This window comes from Oncorhynchus mykiss, chromosome 12 (assembly GCF_013265735.2).
Source record: "Oncorhynchus mykiss isolate Arlee chromosome 12, USDA_OmykA_1.1, whole genome shotgun sequence".
In the NCBI taxonomy this organism is placed as follows: Eukaryota; Metazoa; Chordata; class Actinopteri; order Salmoniformes; family Salmonidae; genus Oncorhynchus; species Oncorhynchus mykiss.
In genome coordinates this window covers 10,810,513-10,825,907 of record NC_048576.1, presented here as the reverse complement: position 1 = coordinate 10,825,907, position 15,395 = coordinate 10,810,513, and the positions used below count along the sequence as shown (strand labels likewise).

At 46.0% G+C, this 15,395-nt stretch overlaps 1 protein-coding gene across 7 annotated transcripts in view; it reads left to right on the top strand.

The window, feature by feature from the left end:
* The window catches only part of dym (dymeclin), a 211,870-nt gene that overhangs the window by 22,582 nt on the left and 173,893 nt on the right, over positions 1-15,395 (top strand). The gene's annotated exons all lie outside the window — the stretch shown is intronic.

Here is a 15,395-nt window from a genome sequence, read left to right as displayed (position 1 = left end):
CAGTAGAACCAGGTCAAGTTGAATATAGAGAGCTCCAGTGTGAATGGGCCAGTAGAACCAGGTCAAGTTGAATATTGAGAGCTCCAGTGTGAATGGGCCAGTAGAACCAGGTCAAGTTGAATATAGAGAGCTCCAGTGTGAATGGGCTAGTAGAACCAGGTCAAGTTGAATATAGAGAGCTCCAGTGTGAATGGGCTAGTAGAACCAGGTCAAGTTGAATATAGAGAGCTCCAGTGTGAATGGGCTAGTAGAACCAGGTCAAGTTGAATATAGAGAGCTCCAGTGTGAATGGGCCAGTAGAACCAGGTCAAGTTGAATATTGAGAGCTCCAGTGTGAATGGGCCAGTAGAACCAGGTCAAGTTGAATATAGAGAGCTCCAGTGTGAAAGGGCCAGTAGAACCAGGTCAGGTTGAATATAGAGAGCTCCAGTGTGAAAGGGCCAGTAGAACCAGGTCAAGTTGAATATAGAGAGCTCCAGTGTGAAAGGGCCAGTAGAACCAGGTCAGGTTGAATATAGAGAGCTCCAGTGTGAATGGGCCAGTAGAACCAGGTCAAGTTGAATATAGAGAGCTCCAGTGTGAATGGGCCATTTGCACCAGGTCTTTAAAAAAAAAATTATTTTACCAGGTAAATTGACTGAGAACACTGTTCTCATTTACAGCAACGACCTGGGGAATAGTTACAGGGGAGAGGGGGACGAATGAGGCAATTGTAAACTGCCGATAGCAAAGGGACATTTGCGAGAGGTTCTCCAGAGACAATACTGTTGTGTAAACTTCTGAAATGATCCCATCTGTAGCGCTACCTCGAGGTTGGGCCCAACTGTCGCCCCCCGCTGGGCAGTGTGAACAGTCTTGTTGTGTTCAGGACTTCTACAGTATAAATGGTTATAGCAGAGCAATATTTCTGAAATATATATAGTTATTTTCCTTATAGTTGAGACTTGTTTTTTATTGAGGTTTTACCTTAAATTGCAGTAACAGCCTGTTACATTCTGAAAATGTTGCAGTAGCTGATTGTTGCTCTTAGCCACGGAAACTATGGAAACCGGTTCCTTGCACCAACATTAAAAAAAAACTCAAAACAACTGTTGACACTATCTCAAAGGGTTGACATATGAAAGTCAACATATTGAGATGGTAGATCATACAAATATATACTTTATTTTCATTTGTAACATTGTTTGGCGATTTCAGAGGTGGCACCACAGGTCCCAGAGTGGTGGTGGGGTGGGGGATTATTATGATGGGGCTCAGAGTTTTTCCTGATCTGGTAAGCCAACCTAACCAGGTAAAACTCTGGGTATGACATAGTAATAAATCAGATTTTAAAAAATGGTTTCATATGGGCTATGATGGGACCAGTTGTTTCTAATCATCTCATATTCTAAAAAAACTCCTGGCCCTAGGGTGGTTGAAAATATCACAATCCTGTCAAACAAATCATGAGGCTAATCAGTCTGAACAACAATACTTTATTCCTCTTTTCAACACTTTTGTGTCTATCTTTTTTTGTGAAACCAAATCAAAAGTACTGGGGGAAAAGCCAGCTGGCCAAATGTTTGTTGACGGCCCTGCTGTGCTGATCTCTGCAACATGGATAGATGGAAATTGCCACACAATGCTACAAGTGAAGAAACATAACCTATGTATGATCTATGTGTACAGTATGTACTTTATTTTTAGGTGGTTCCATATATAACAGCTCAACATTTCAACTCCCCGGTGAATTATAGCCTACCCACGTTAACGGTGACAATGTTCTTTTACAAGATGTAGCCTGAACCTAATAGTTTGGTATGTTGTAAGGTAGTACCTACTGTACTTTTATATTCGTATTAAAGGGGTAATCATTCAATTTTGATAGGCTGATGTTACTTGATAAAGACATGTTAGCTTTAGCTAGCGGTAACCGTGATATTTTTTTTGAAGCTAAAATGTAATGAGTGTACATATTAGATTATAAACCCTTCAGGGCATAAAATGAGAACCCGCCAACTGCGGGTAGATTTAGGTATTGGTGGGTAAGAATGTCTATTTCACTATCCACATTGGTGGGTGTCTCTACAGTGGGAGCACAACATTCGCATTTGTGAATAAACAGAGTCAAAAGTCAAGTGTGAGAATCAAATGAAATTTTATCGGTCACATACACATGGTTTGCAGATGTTAATGCGAGTGTAGCAAAATGCTTGTGCTTCTATTTCCGACCGTGCAGTAATATCTACCAAGTAATCTAACAATTCCCCAACTACCTAATACACACATCTAAAGGGGTGAATGAGAATATGTACATATAAATAATGGATGAGCGATGACCGTGCGGCATAGGCAATATGCAGTAGATGGTATAGAACAGTAAATACATATGACATGAGTAATGTAGGATATGTAGACATTTATTAAAGTGGCATCATTTGGCTAGTGATCCATTTTATTAAAGTGGCCAGTTGATTGGGTCTCAATGTAGGCAGCAGCCTCTGAGTTAGTGATTGATGTTTGGCAGTCTGATGACCTTGAGATAGAATCTGTTTTTCAGTCTCTCGGTCCCAGCTTTGATGCACCTGTACTGACCTCGCCTTCTGGATGATAGCGGTGTGAACCGGCAGTGGCTCGGGTGGTTGTTGTCCTTGATGATCTTTTTGACCTTCCTGTGACATCGGGTGGTGTAGGTGTCCTGGAGGGCAGGTAGTTTGCCCCCGGTGATGCGTTGTCCAGACCGCACCACCCTCTGGAGAGCCTTGCGGTTGAGGTCGGTGCAGTTGCCGTACCAGGCGGTGATACACCCCGACAGGATGCTCTCGATTGTGCATTTGTAAAAGTTTGTCAGGTTTTTGGGTGACAAGCCACATTTCTGCAGCCTCGCTGTTGCGCCTTCTTCACCACACAGTCTGTTTAGGTGGACCATTTCAGTTTGTCTGTGATGTGTACACAGAGGAACTTTAAACTTTCCACCTTCTCCACTGCTGTTCCTTCGATGTGGAATACGGGGGTGCTTCCACGGCTGTTTCCTGAAGTCCACGATCATCTCCTTTGTTTTGTTGACGTTGAGTGTGAGGTTATTTTCCTGACACTACACTCCGAGTGACATCACCTCGTCCCTGTAGGCTGTCTCATCGTTGTTGGTCATCAAGCCCACTGCTGTTATGTCATCTGCAAACTTGATGATTGAGTTTGAGGCCTGCATGGCCACGCACTCATGGGTGAACAGGGAGTACAGGAGGGGACTGAGCACGCACCCTTGTGGGACCCCAGTGTTGAGAGTCAGCAAAGTGAAGACTTTGTTTCCCACCTTCACCTCCTGGGGGCGGCCCATCAAAGTCCAGGACCCAATTGCACAGGTCAGGGTTGGGACCCAGGGACTCCAGCTTCATGATGAGCTTGGAGAGTACTATGGTGTTGAATGCTAAACTGTAGTCAATGAACAGCATTCTTACATAGGTATTCCTCTTGACCAGATGGGATAGGGCAGTGTTTTGGCGATTGCATCGTCTGTGGACCTGTTGGGGCGGTATGCAAACTGACGTGGGTCTAGGGTGGCCGGTAAGGTGAAGGTGATATGATCCTTGACTATTCTCTCAAAGCACTTCATGATGACAGAAGTGAATTAGTCATTTAGTTATCTTTGCCTTCTTGGGTACAGGAACAATGGTGGCCATCTTGAAGCATGAGGGGACAGCAGACTGGGATAGGGAGTGATTGAATATGCCCGTAAACACACTGGCCAGCTGGTCTGCGCATGTAGTCTGTAATCTGTGCGAGTTGCGATTTAGTATTAGTTTTCAACGTATTTCTGCTGTTTCCTTTCATAGCTGCTGATTGGAGGCGCTGGCACAGGCATAAAAGTTTGTCTAAATGACCCAAGTCAGCAAAGTAAGACTTTGTCCAAGTGTTTCTTGGCTATTTACATTGTTTAGTTCAAAAGCTTGGTTGTTTTTCAAAGTTAGCTTGAATCTGCTGCTTCAACTGATAGCGAAGAGCCTGTTTTCTAAACTCAGTCCTGAGGACCCCAAGGGGTGCATGTTTAGTTTTTTGCCATAGCACTACACAGCTGATTCAAATAATCAACTAATCATCAAGCTTTGACAATTTGAATCAGCTGTGTGGTGTTAGGGCAGAAACCAAAATGTGGTCCCCGGAGGACCGAGGTTTGGAAACACTGCTGTAGGCGTTGTCTACTGACAACTAGTCAGATCCCAAATCTCTCACACACACACGTGACATGACTCGTGTGAACCCCGTTACCACGGAATCCTCCTGCCCTTAAAGGGGTAGCTGAACATTCTGGTTATATGACTCAAGTCACAAAAAATGTTTATGAAATTGAGCAATATACCACATTACTTCTTACTACGTTTCTTGTTTTAGAAACATAAAACTTGGTTATCATTTTTTTTTATGCAATTATGGCACAAAAATATTTTGGCTGGTAAAAAAATCTTAGTGGTTTGCAGATTTCGTTTTATCTACCTGCCACAGTGGCTGGTGAAGAAAAAGTACATTTTAGGCCCTGAAACCCTTTAATTGTCTGTACATGCTTGTGAATTGTTGCTTATTTCAAGAGTGTAATGTGGAAGAGTTACTTGCTTAAAGGAACATTTCAAAATTCTCCATCTCCAGCACCACCCCAACATCAACATATGTGAAAATGGCGCTTTTCTATGTTTTGTAGTTAAAAAGATAGAGGAAGATGTTTCGAATTCATCATCGGTGTGCAATGTGTGATTTTTAACCAATTTTGAATAGGCATTGTATACTAATTGCCTACTAATTGGTTAATGTTATTGGAAACCTCTATCTCCCGAGTGGCGCAGCGGTGTAAGGCACTGCATCTCAGTGCAAAAGGTGTCACTACAGTCCCTGGTTCAAATCTAGGCTGCATCACATCCGGCTGTGATTGGGAGTCCCATAGGGCGGTCCACAATTGGCCCAGCGTCGTCTGGGTTTGGCCGGGCTAGGCCATCATTTGTAAATAAGAATTTGTTCTGAACTGACTTTCCTAGTTAAATAAAGGTTCAATAAAAATCAAACAAAATCAAACCTATTTCACAACAAAATAGAGAAGCGTCATTTTCTCATGTTGAGGTGGTGCTGGAGATGATTAACATTTTTTTAAATTTTTTTGGTTAATATTACCAAGTGGAATAGTTTGCACTGGTTCTCCTCCTGGCTAGTGGTTACAGTGACATTCACACTACTTTGAGAACGTCAACCAAACCCTCTCTCCCGTCACTAATGTCAATTGAAAAGTGTATGTACATATTGTGTCAATTGAAATTCCGTCCTGATAACTCTATTCAGTGAGGAGAATAAGCCCCCCCTTATCCCTATCAGATGGAATAGAGGTCTCTGGCAAAGGTTCAGAGGCAAAGGGTTACTGGATCGCTGGGTTCCTATTGCAGCATGGGTTCATGGGCCATCTGGTGGGATGAGGACACACACAGTGAGTAAGGAGGGGCAGTTGAGAGACAGGGAGGGTCAAAAGGAGAGGCGAGAGCTGGGCGGTAAGGGGAGAGGAGCCCCCTTGGTTGGCTGGATTACAGTCCTCTGTTTGGGGGTGGGACACAGAGCCAATGTCCTGGGGAGGGAGTGGAGGGACAGGATGGTCAGTGTGTGTCTATGGCTGTGTTCCAAATGATATCCTTTTCCCTATATAGTGCACTACTTCTGACCTGATGGACTAGGATGCTGTTTGGGACGCAGTCTCTGCTGTGCTGATTGGGCATCTTGCTTTGGCTCTGGGCTTTGTTGGGTTCTGTGGCGCCGGGCGGGTCTTGTTGAGTCGGCCCAGATCTGGACCGGCATGGCTGGCGCTGGTGTACATTTCAAAGGCATTTTTCCATTTCGCCTCCGTCCTGTCTCTCTGTCCTCTGTCGCCTTTGTGCTTCTCCAACACACAGAGGTGTGTGTGTCTGTAATATCACAACTATTATTTTGGCATGCCATACACTCCTCAAGGTCTGTGGAAGTGTCTGCTGAAAGCCTGAGTCTCCCTCTGTGTGTGTCTGTGTGATGAGTCTGGCCATGCTCCAGGCACAGATTGCCTTCCTCCCTCAGAACACTCTGTAATATAAATGCATCAGCGACGTCCATGTTCTGTGGAATGTTCTCAGAATGTCCTTGTGTTCCGTTCCTCCTCCGTGTGATCGTCATGCCCAAAACATATGAGCCATGATGATGATGTTGATGATGAGGAGGATAAGGGTGAAGAGAAGGAGGATGGAGATTGAGGAGTGTGTGACAGTCACCTTCACATGCACACACACAGGATTTTTCAGCCATTGAAATGCTTGGGCGGGTCGCCTGTAAATATGATACAATTATAATTAATACACTATCGTGTATATATATATATATATATCTCACACACACACACACACACACACACACACTTTTGGCCATATAGTATGTGGACATGCCTTCAAATTAGGTAGGCCACACAAGCTCACAGAACGGGACAGTTGAGTGCTGAAGCGTGTAGCTTGCAAAAATCGCCTGTCCTAGCTTGCAACACTCACTACCGAGTTCCAAACTGCCTCTGGAAGCAACGTCAGCACAAGAGCTGTTCGTCGGTAGCTTCATGAAATGGGTTTCCATGGCTGAGCAGCCGAACACAAGCCTAAGATCACCATGTGTTGGCTGGACTGGTGTAAAGCTTTCCGCCATTGGACTCATCTGCGTTGCTTGCTGTTTGGGGTTTTAGGCTGGGCTTCTGTACAGCACTTTGTGACATCGGCTGAGGTAAGAAGGGCTTTAGAAATGCTTTAGATTGATGGACTCTGGAGCAGTGGAAACGCGTTCTCTGGAGTGATGAATTACGCTTCACCATTTAGCAGTCCAATGGACAAATCTGGGTTTGGCGGATGCCAGGAGAAGCTTCCTGCCCGAATGCATAGTGCCAACTGTTAAGTTGGGTGGAGGAGGAATAACGATCTGGGGCTGCTTTTCATGGTTCGGGCCCCTTAGTTCCAGTGAAGGGAAATCTTAACGCTACAGATGCTAATGACATTCTAGACGATTCTGTGCTTCCAACTTAGTGTCAACAGTTTGAGGAAGGCCCTTTTCTGTTCCAGCATGACAATGCCCCGGTGCACAAAGCCAGGTGGTGGTATTCTGGAAAGAAGAACTTGACTGGTCTGCACAGAGCCCTGACCCCAATCCCATCGAACACCTTTGGGATGAATTGGAACAGCGACTGTGAGCCAGGCCTAACTGCCCAACATCAGTGCCAGACCTCACTAATGCTGTTGTGGCTGAATGGAAGCAAGTCCCTGGAGCAATGTTCCAACTAGAGGTCGACCGATTTATGATTTTTCAACGCTGATACGGATTATTGGAGGACCAAAAAAGCCGATACCGATTAATCGGACGATTTATTTTTATTTGTAATAATGACAATTACAACAATACTGAATTAACACTTTAACTTAAATATGAAACATAAATAAAATCAATTTAGCCTCAAATAAATAATGAAACATGTTCAATTTGGTTTAAATAATGCAAAAACAAAGTGTTGGAGAAGAAGTAATAAGTGCCATGTAAAGAAGCTAATGTCTCAGAACATGAGAACATATGGAAGTTGGTGGTTCCTTTTAAATCAAATCAAATGTATTTGTCACATACACATGGTTAGCAGATGTTAATGCGAGTGTAGCGAAATGCTTGTGCTCCTAGTTCCGACAATGCAGTAATAACCAACGAGTAATTTAACCTAACAATTCCAAAACGACTACCTTATACACACAAGTGTAAAGGGATAAAGAATATGTACATAAAGATATATGAATGAGTGATGGTACAGAGCGGCATGGGCAAGATACAGTAGATGGTATCGAGTACAGTATATACATATGAGATGAGTAATGTAGAGTATGTAAACAAAGTGGCATAGTTTAAAGTGGCTAGTGATACATGTATTACTTAAAGATGCAGTAGAGTATATAAAGAACAGTATATACATATGAGATAAATAATGTAGGGTATTATAAACATTATATTAAGGAGCATTGTTTAAAGTGACTAGTGATATATTTTACATCAATTTCCATCAATTCCCATTATTAAAGTGGCTGAAGTTGAGTCAGTGTGTTGGCAGCAGCCACTCAATGTTAGTGATGGCTGTTTAACAGTCTGATGGCCTTGAGATATAAGCTGTTTTTCAGTCTCTCTGTCCCTGCTTTGATGCCCCTGTACTGACCTTGCCTTCTGGATGATAGCGGGGTGAACAGGCAGTGGCTCGGGTGGTTGTTATCCTTGATGATCTTTATGGCCTTCCTGTGACATCGGGTGGTGTAGGTGTCCTGGAGGGCAGGTAGTTTGCCCCCGTTGATGCGTTGTGCAGACCTCACTACCCTCTGGAGAGCCTTACGGTTGTGGGCGGAGCAGTTGCTGTACCAGGCGGTGATACAGCCCGACAGGATGCTCTCGATTGTGCATCTGTAGAAGTTTGAGTGCTTTTGGATGACAAGCCGAATTTCTTAAGCCTCCTGAGGTTGAAGAGGCGCTACTGCGCCTTCTTCACGACACAGTCTGTGTGGGTGGACCAATTAAAACTTAAAACTTACTGAGGAACTTAAAACTTACTACCCTCTCCACTACTGTCCCATCGATGTGGATAGGGGGGTGCTCCCTCTGCTGTTTCCTGAAGTCCACAATCATCTCCTTTGTTTTGTTGACGTTGAGTGTGAGGTCATTTTCCTAACACCACGCTCCGAGGGCCCTCACCTCCTCCCTGTAGGCCATCTCGTCGTTGTTGGTAATCAAGCCTACCACTGTAGTGTCGTCCGCAAACTTGATGATTGAGGTGGAGGCGTGCGTGGCCACACAGTCGTGGGTGAACAGGGAGTACAGGAGAGGGCTCAGAACGCACCCTTGTGGGGCCCCAGTGTTGAGGATCAGCGGGGTGGAGATGTTACCTACCCTCACCACCTGGGGGCGGCCCGTCAGGAAGTCCAGTACGCAGTTGCATATGGCGGGGTCGAGACCCAGGGTCTCGAGCTTGAGGACGAATTTGGAGGGTACTATGGGATTAAATGCTGAGCTGTAGTCGAACAACAGCATTCTCACATAGGTATTCCTCTTGTCCAGATGGGTTAGGGCAGTGTGGTTGAGATTGCATCGTCTGTGGACCTATTTGGGTGGTAAGCAAATTGGAGTGGGTCTAGGGTGTCAGGTAGGGTGGAGGTGATATGGTCCTTGACTAGTCTCTCAAAGCACTTCATGATGACGGAAGTGACTGCTACGGGACGGTAGTCCCGTTTTTAACATGAGACTTCAATATTCCAAGGTAAGAGGTTTTAGGTTGTAGTTGATATAGTATTTATAGGACTATTTCTCTATACCATTTGTATTTCATATACCTTTGACTATTGGATGTTCTTATAGGCACTTTAGTATTGCCAGTGTAACAGTATAGCTTCCGTCCCTCTCCTCGCCCCTACCTGGGCTCGAACGAGGAACACATCGACAACAGCCACACTCGAAGCATCGTTACCCATCGCTCCACAAAAGCCGCGGCCCTTGCAGCGCAAGGGGAATAACTACTCCGAATCTAAAAGCAAGTGACGTTTGAAACGGTATTAGCGCACACCCAGCTAACTAGCTAGCCATTTCACATTGGTTACACCAGCCATTAGGTTGATAGGCTTGATGTCATAAACAGCGCTGTGCTTGCGAATAGCTGCTGTCAAAACGCACGAAAGTGCTGTTTGAATGAATGATTACGGGCCTGCTGCTGCTCAGTCAGACTGCTCTATCAAATCAGACTTAATTATAACATAACACACAGAAATACGAGCCTTTGGTCTAACTAGTGATTATGATTGATTGTTTTTTACAAGATAAGTTTAATGCTAGCCAGCAATTTACCTTGGCTTCTACCTTGGCTTCTACTGCATAAAAGGTATAAAAATAGAAAAATATTTTTTTTTAAATAAAAAAGAATCGGAAATCGGCCCCCAAAAATACCGATTTCCGATTATGATTAATCGGCCATTCCGATTAATCGGTCGACCTCTAGTTCCAACATCTAGTGGAAAGCCTTCCCAGAAGAGTGGAGGCTGTTATAGCAGCAAAGGGTGGACCAACTCCGTATTAATGCCCATGATTTTGGAATGAGATATTCGACGAGAAGGTGTCCACATACTTTAGTTTATGTAGTGTATGTGTGTCAGTGTTACCCACCCACACTCAGGTAGAGCAGGGAGGAGAGTCAGACAGATATACAGAGGAGACCGTAGGGAGGAGAGTCGGACAGATATACAGGGGAGGGAGGAGAGTCAGAGATATACAGGGGAGACAGTAGGGAGGAGAGTCAGACAGATATACAGGGGAGACCGTAGGGAGGAGAGTCAGACAGATATACAGGGGAGGGAGGAGAGTCAGAGATATACAGGGGAGACAGTAGGGAGGAGAGTCAGACAGATATACAGGGGAGACAGTAGGGAGGAGAGTCAGACAGATATACAGGGGAGACAGTAGGGAGGAGAGTCAGACAGATATACAGGGGAGACCGTAGGGAGGAGAGTCAGACAGATATACAGGGGAGACAGAGCAGGGAGGAGAGTCAGACAGATATACAGGGGAGACAGTAGGGAGGAGAGTCAGACAGATATACAGGGGAGACCGTAGGGAATAGAGTCGGACAGATATACAGGGGAGACAGTAGGGAGGAGAGTCAGACAGATATACAGGGGAGACAGAGCAGGGAGGAGAGTCAGACAGATATACAGGGGAGACAGTAGGGAGGAGAGTCAGACAGATATACAGGGGAGACCGTAGGGAGGAGAGTCAGACAGATATACAGGGGAGACAGTAGGGAGGAGAGTCGGACAGATATACAGGGGAGACAGAGCAGGGAGGAGAGTCAGACAGATATACAGGGGAGGGAGGAGAGTCAGACAGATATACAGGGGAGACAGTAGGGAGGAGAGTCGGACAGATATACAGGGGAGACAGAGCAGGGAGGAGAGTCAGACAGATATACAGGGGAGGGAGGAGAGTCAGACAGATATACAGGGGAGACAGTAGGGAGGAGAGTCGGACAGATATACAGGGGAGACCGTAGGGAGGAGAGTCGGACAGATATACAGGGGAGACCGTAGGGAGGAGAGTCAGACAGATATACAGGGGAGACAGAGCAGGGAGGAGAGTCAGACAGATATACAGGGGAGACAGAGCAGGGAGGAGAGTCAGACAGATATACAGGGGAGACAGAGCAGGGAGGAGAGTCAGACAGATATACAGGGGAGACAGAGCAGGGAGGAGAGTCAGACAGATATACAGGGGAGACAGAGCAGGGAGGAGAGTCAGACAGATATACAGGGGAGACAGTCGGGAGGAGAGTCAGACAGATATACAGGGGAGACCGTAGGGAGGAGAGTCAGACAGATATACAGGGGAGACAGTAGGGAGGAGAGTCAGACAGATATACAGAGGAGACGGTAGGGAGGAGAGTTAGACAGATATACAGGGGAGACGGTAGGGAGGAGAGTCAGACAGATATACAGGGGAGACGGTAGGGAGGAGAGTCAGACAGATATACAGGGGAGACAGAGCAGGGAGGAGAGTCAGACAGATATACAGGGGAGACAGAGCAGGGAGGAGAGTCAGACAGATATACAGGGGAGACAGAGCAGGGAGGAGAGTCAGACAGATATACAGGGGAGACCGTAGGGAGGAGAGTCAGACAGATATACAGGGAGACAGAGCAGGGAGGAGAGTCAGACAGATATACAGGGGAGACAGAGCAGGGAGGAGAGTCAGACAGATATACAGGGGAGACAGAGCAGGGAGGAGAGTCAGACAGATATACAGGGGAGACAGTAGGGAGGAGAGTCAGACAGATATACAGGGGAGACCGTAGGGAGGAGAGTCAGCAAGGAAATGAGAGCCTGGATTGGGACGTGAACCCCGGTCTCCGGTGGAGGACAGTGTATGTGAACTAGTTGTGTCAGTGTTACCCACCCACACTCAGGCACGAGTGACTGTCTGTTCTGTTCGAGTGTGACACTCTACAGGTAACTGTCAACATAAAGGAAACATCTAAATGACGTGTCTTAATCGGGCGTTGGGCCGCCACGAGCCAGAACAGCTGCAATAGATTCTACAAGTGTCTGGAACTCACACCATCTTCCATGAGAAACTCCATCATTTGGTAGTGTTACCTGTATGTCCTGCTGGGTTTTGTGTGTCTGTGTGTCTGTGCGCATCCTGTTGTCTGTGTGTGTGTGTCTGGGTTTGTGTGTTTTGTGTCTGACACTACCTTCTAATTTGCAGAGCTAATGATCAACTATTAATACCAACACAAGGTCAATACATAGCTGGTTACCGTGGCTACAGAACAATGTCCTATAGGTCAGGGGTTAATGGGTCAGGGGTGGAGAGAGAGTGTGTGCCTGTGTTTGAATATATCATTACGTTTTCGGGATGGAAAAGCGTGTGATGGAAAATCGATACGATTCGATGCACAACATTTGATCCAACAACATATTCATTTTCCATTCTAAATGAGAATCTGCTGCTGATGGAGCTCATGAGCTGGGCCTCTCTGAGCTGGGCCTCTCTGAGCTGGGCCTCTCTGAGCTGGGCCTCTCTGAGCTGGGCCTCTCTGAGCTGGGCCTCTCTGAGCTGGGCCTCTCTGAGCTGGTCCTGTATGAGCTGGGCCTCTCTGAGCTGGGCCTCTCTGAGCTGGGCCTCTCTGAGCTGGGCCTCTCTGAGCTGGGCCTCTCTGAGCTGGTCCTGTATGAGCTGGGCCTCTCTGAGCTGGGTGTTTGTGGGAATGATGCATGTCTATAGTGTATACTATGTAGGCATGTGATCTGAGCCATACGGGAGACTAGACATCTACCTCCCCACTATCAGATTAGAGCCATAAAGGAGACTAGATATCTACCTCCCCACTATCAGATTAGAGCCATAAGGGAGACGAGACATCTAACTCCCCACTATCAGATTAGAGCTATAAGGGAGACTAGATATCTACCTCCCCACTATCAGATTAGAGCCATAAGGGAGAATGGATATCTACCTCCCCACTATCAGATTAGAGCCATAAGGGAGGCTAGAAATCTACCTCCCCACTATCAGATTAGAGCTATAAGGGAGACTAGATATACAGTGGGGAGAACAAGTATTTGATACACTGCTGATTTTGCAGGTTTCCCTACTTACAAAGCATGTAGAGGTCTGTAATTTTATCATAGGTAGACTTCAACTGTGAGAGACTGAATCTAAAACAAAAATCCACTAAATCACGTATGATTTTTAAGTAATTAATTAGCATTTTATTGCATGACATAAGTATTTGATACACCAGAAAAGCAGAGCTTATTATTTGGTACAGAAACCTTTGTTTACAATTACAGAGATCATACGTTTCCTGTAGTTCTTGACCAGGTTTGCACACACTGCAGCAGGGATTTTGGCCCACTCCTCCATACAGACCTTCTCCAGATCCTTCAGGTTTCGGGGCTGTCACTGGGCAATACAAACTTTCAGCTCCCTCCAAAGATTTTCTATTGGGTTCAGGTCTGGAGACTGGCTAGGCCACTCCAGGACCTTGAGATGCTTCTTAAGGAGCCACTCCTTAGTTGCCCTGGCTGTGTGTTTCGGGTCGTTGTCATGCTGGAAGACCCAGCCACGACCTATCTTCAATGCCCTTACTGAGGGAAGGAGGTTGTTGGCCAAGATCTCGCGATACATGGTCCCATCCATCCTCCCCTCAATACGTTGCAGTTGTCCTGTCCCCTTTGCAGAAAAGCTTCCCCAAAGAATGATGTTTCCACCTCCATGCTTCACGGTTGCGATGGTGTTCTTGGGGTTGAACTCAGCTTTGTGCAGGTCTACAATTTTATCCCTGATGTCCTTACACAGCTCTCTGGTCTTGGCCATTGTGGAGAGGTTGGAGTCTGTTTGATTGAGTGTGTGGACAGGTGTCTTTTATACAGGTAATGAGTTCAAACAGATGCAGTTAATAGAAGTAATGAGTGGAGAACAGGAGGGGTTCTTAAAGAAAAACTAAAAGTCTGTGAGAGCTGGAATACTTACTGGTTGGTAGGTGATCAAATTCTTATGTCATGCAATAAAATGCAAATTAATTACTTAAAAATCATACAATGTGATTTTCTGGATTTTTGTTTTAGATTCCGTCTCTCACAGTTGAAGTGTACCTATGATAAAAATTACAGACCTCTACATGCTTTGTAAAATCGTCAGTGTATCAAATACTTGTTCTCCCCACTGTATACCTTGTCCCTAACAGATAAGAGCTATAAGGGAAACTAGACATCTACCTCCCCACTACCACTCTCATAATGTAGGCTGTTGTCAATAGGCGGTTGGTTGTTTAGTAATAAAAGTGACGTGCACAACTATGTGCAGTCGTTAAACTACAACAGTCACTGGGTGCAGTAGCTTGGACCGTCACCCACCGAATAGGAAGGTGAACCGGTAACGGGCCCGGCTGTGTTTTACAGACCGTTTAATCGTTGGATGCCAGTCATTCAGTTTCATGCCAAGAGGAAGACTAGGACTCTCTTCCCTTCCTCCCTCAGTGTATGTATCAATACCAGGCAGTGGTATAACAGAACCAGGGGGAAATAGAACCCTGTGTGTCTCTGAATGGGTAAAGCATCCCTGCCTTGTGACATCACAGGCTGTGCTACGGAACTAGAAGAGCGGGGGGACAGGAAGCAGAGGAAAAATGAAGTGGGAGAGAGGGAAAGAGAGTGGGAGAGAGGGAAAGAGGGAAAGAGAGTGGGAGAGAGGGAAAGAGAGAGTGGGAGAGAGGGAAAGAGAGTGTGGGAGAGAGGGAAAGAGAGTGTGGGAGAGAGGGAAAGAGAGTGTGGGAGAGAGGGAAAGAGAGTGGGAGAGAGGGAAAGAGAGTGGGAGAGAGGGAAAGAGAGTGGGAGAGAGGGAAAGAGAGTGGGAGAGAGGGAAAGAGAGTGGGAGAGAGGGAAAGAGAGTGGGAGAGAGGGAAAGAGAGTGGGAGAGAGGGAAAGAGAGTGGGAGAGAGGGAAAGAGAGTGGGAGAGAGGGAAAGAGAGTGGGAGAGAGGGAAAGAGAGTGGGAGAGAGGGAAAGAGAGTGGGAGAGAGGGAAAGAGAGTGGGAGAGAGGGAAAGAGAGTGGGAGAGAGGGAAAGAGAGTGGGAGAGAGGGAAAGAGAGTGGGAGAGAGGGAAAGAGAGTGGGAGAGAGGGAAAGAGAGTGGGAGAGAGGGAAAGAGAGTGGGAGAGAGGGAAAGAGAGTGGGAGAGAGGGAAAGAGAGTGGGAGAGAGGGAAAGAGAGTGGGAGAGAGGGAAAGAGAGTGGGAAAGAGAGTGGGAGAGAGGGAAAGAGAGTGGGAGAGAGGGAAAGAGAGTGGGAGAGAGGGAAAGAGAGTGGGAGAGAGGGAAAGA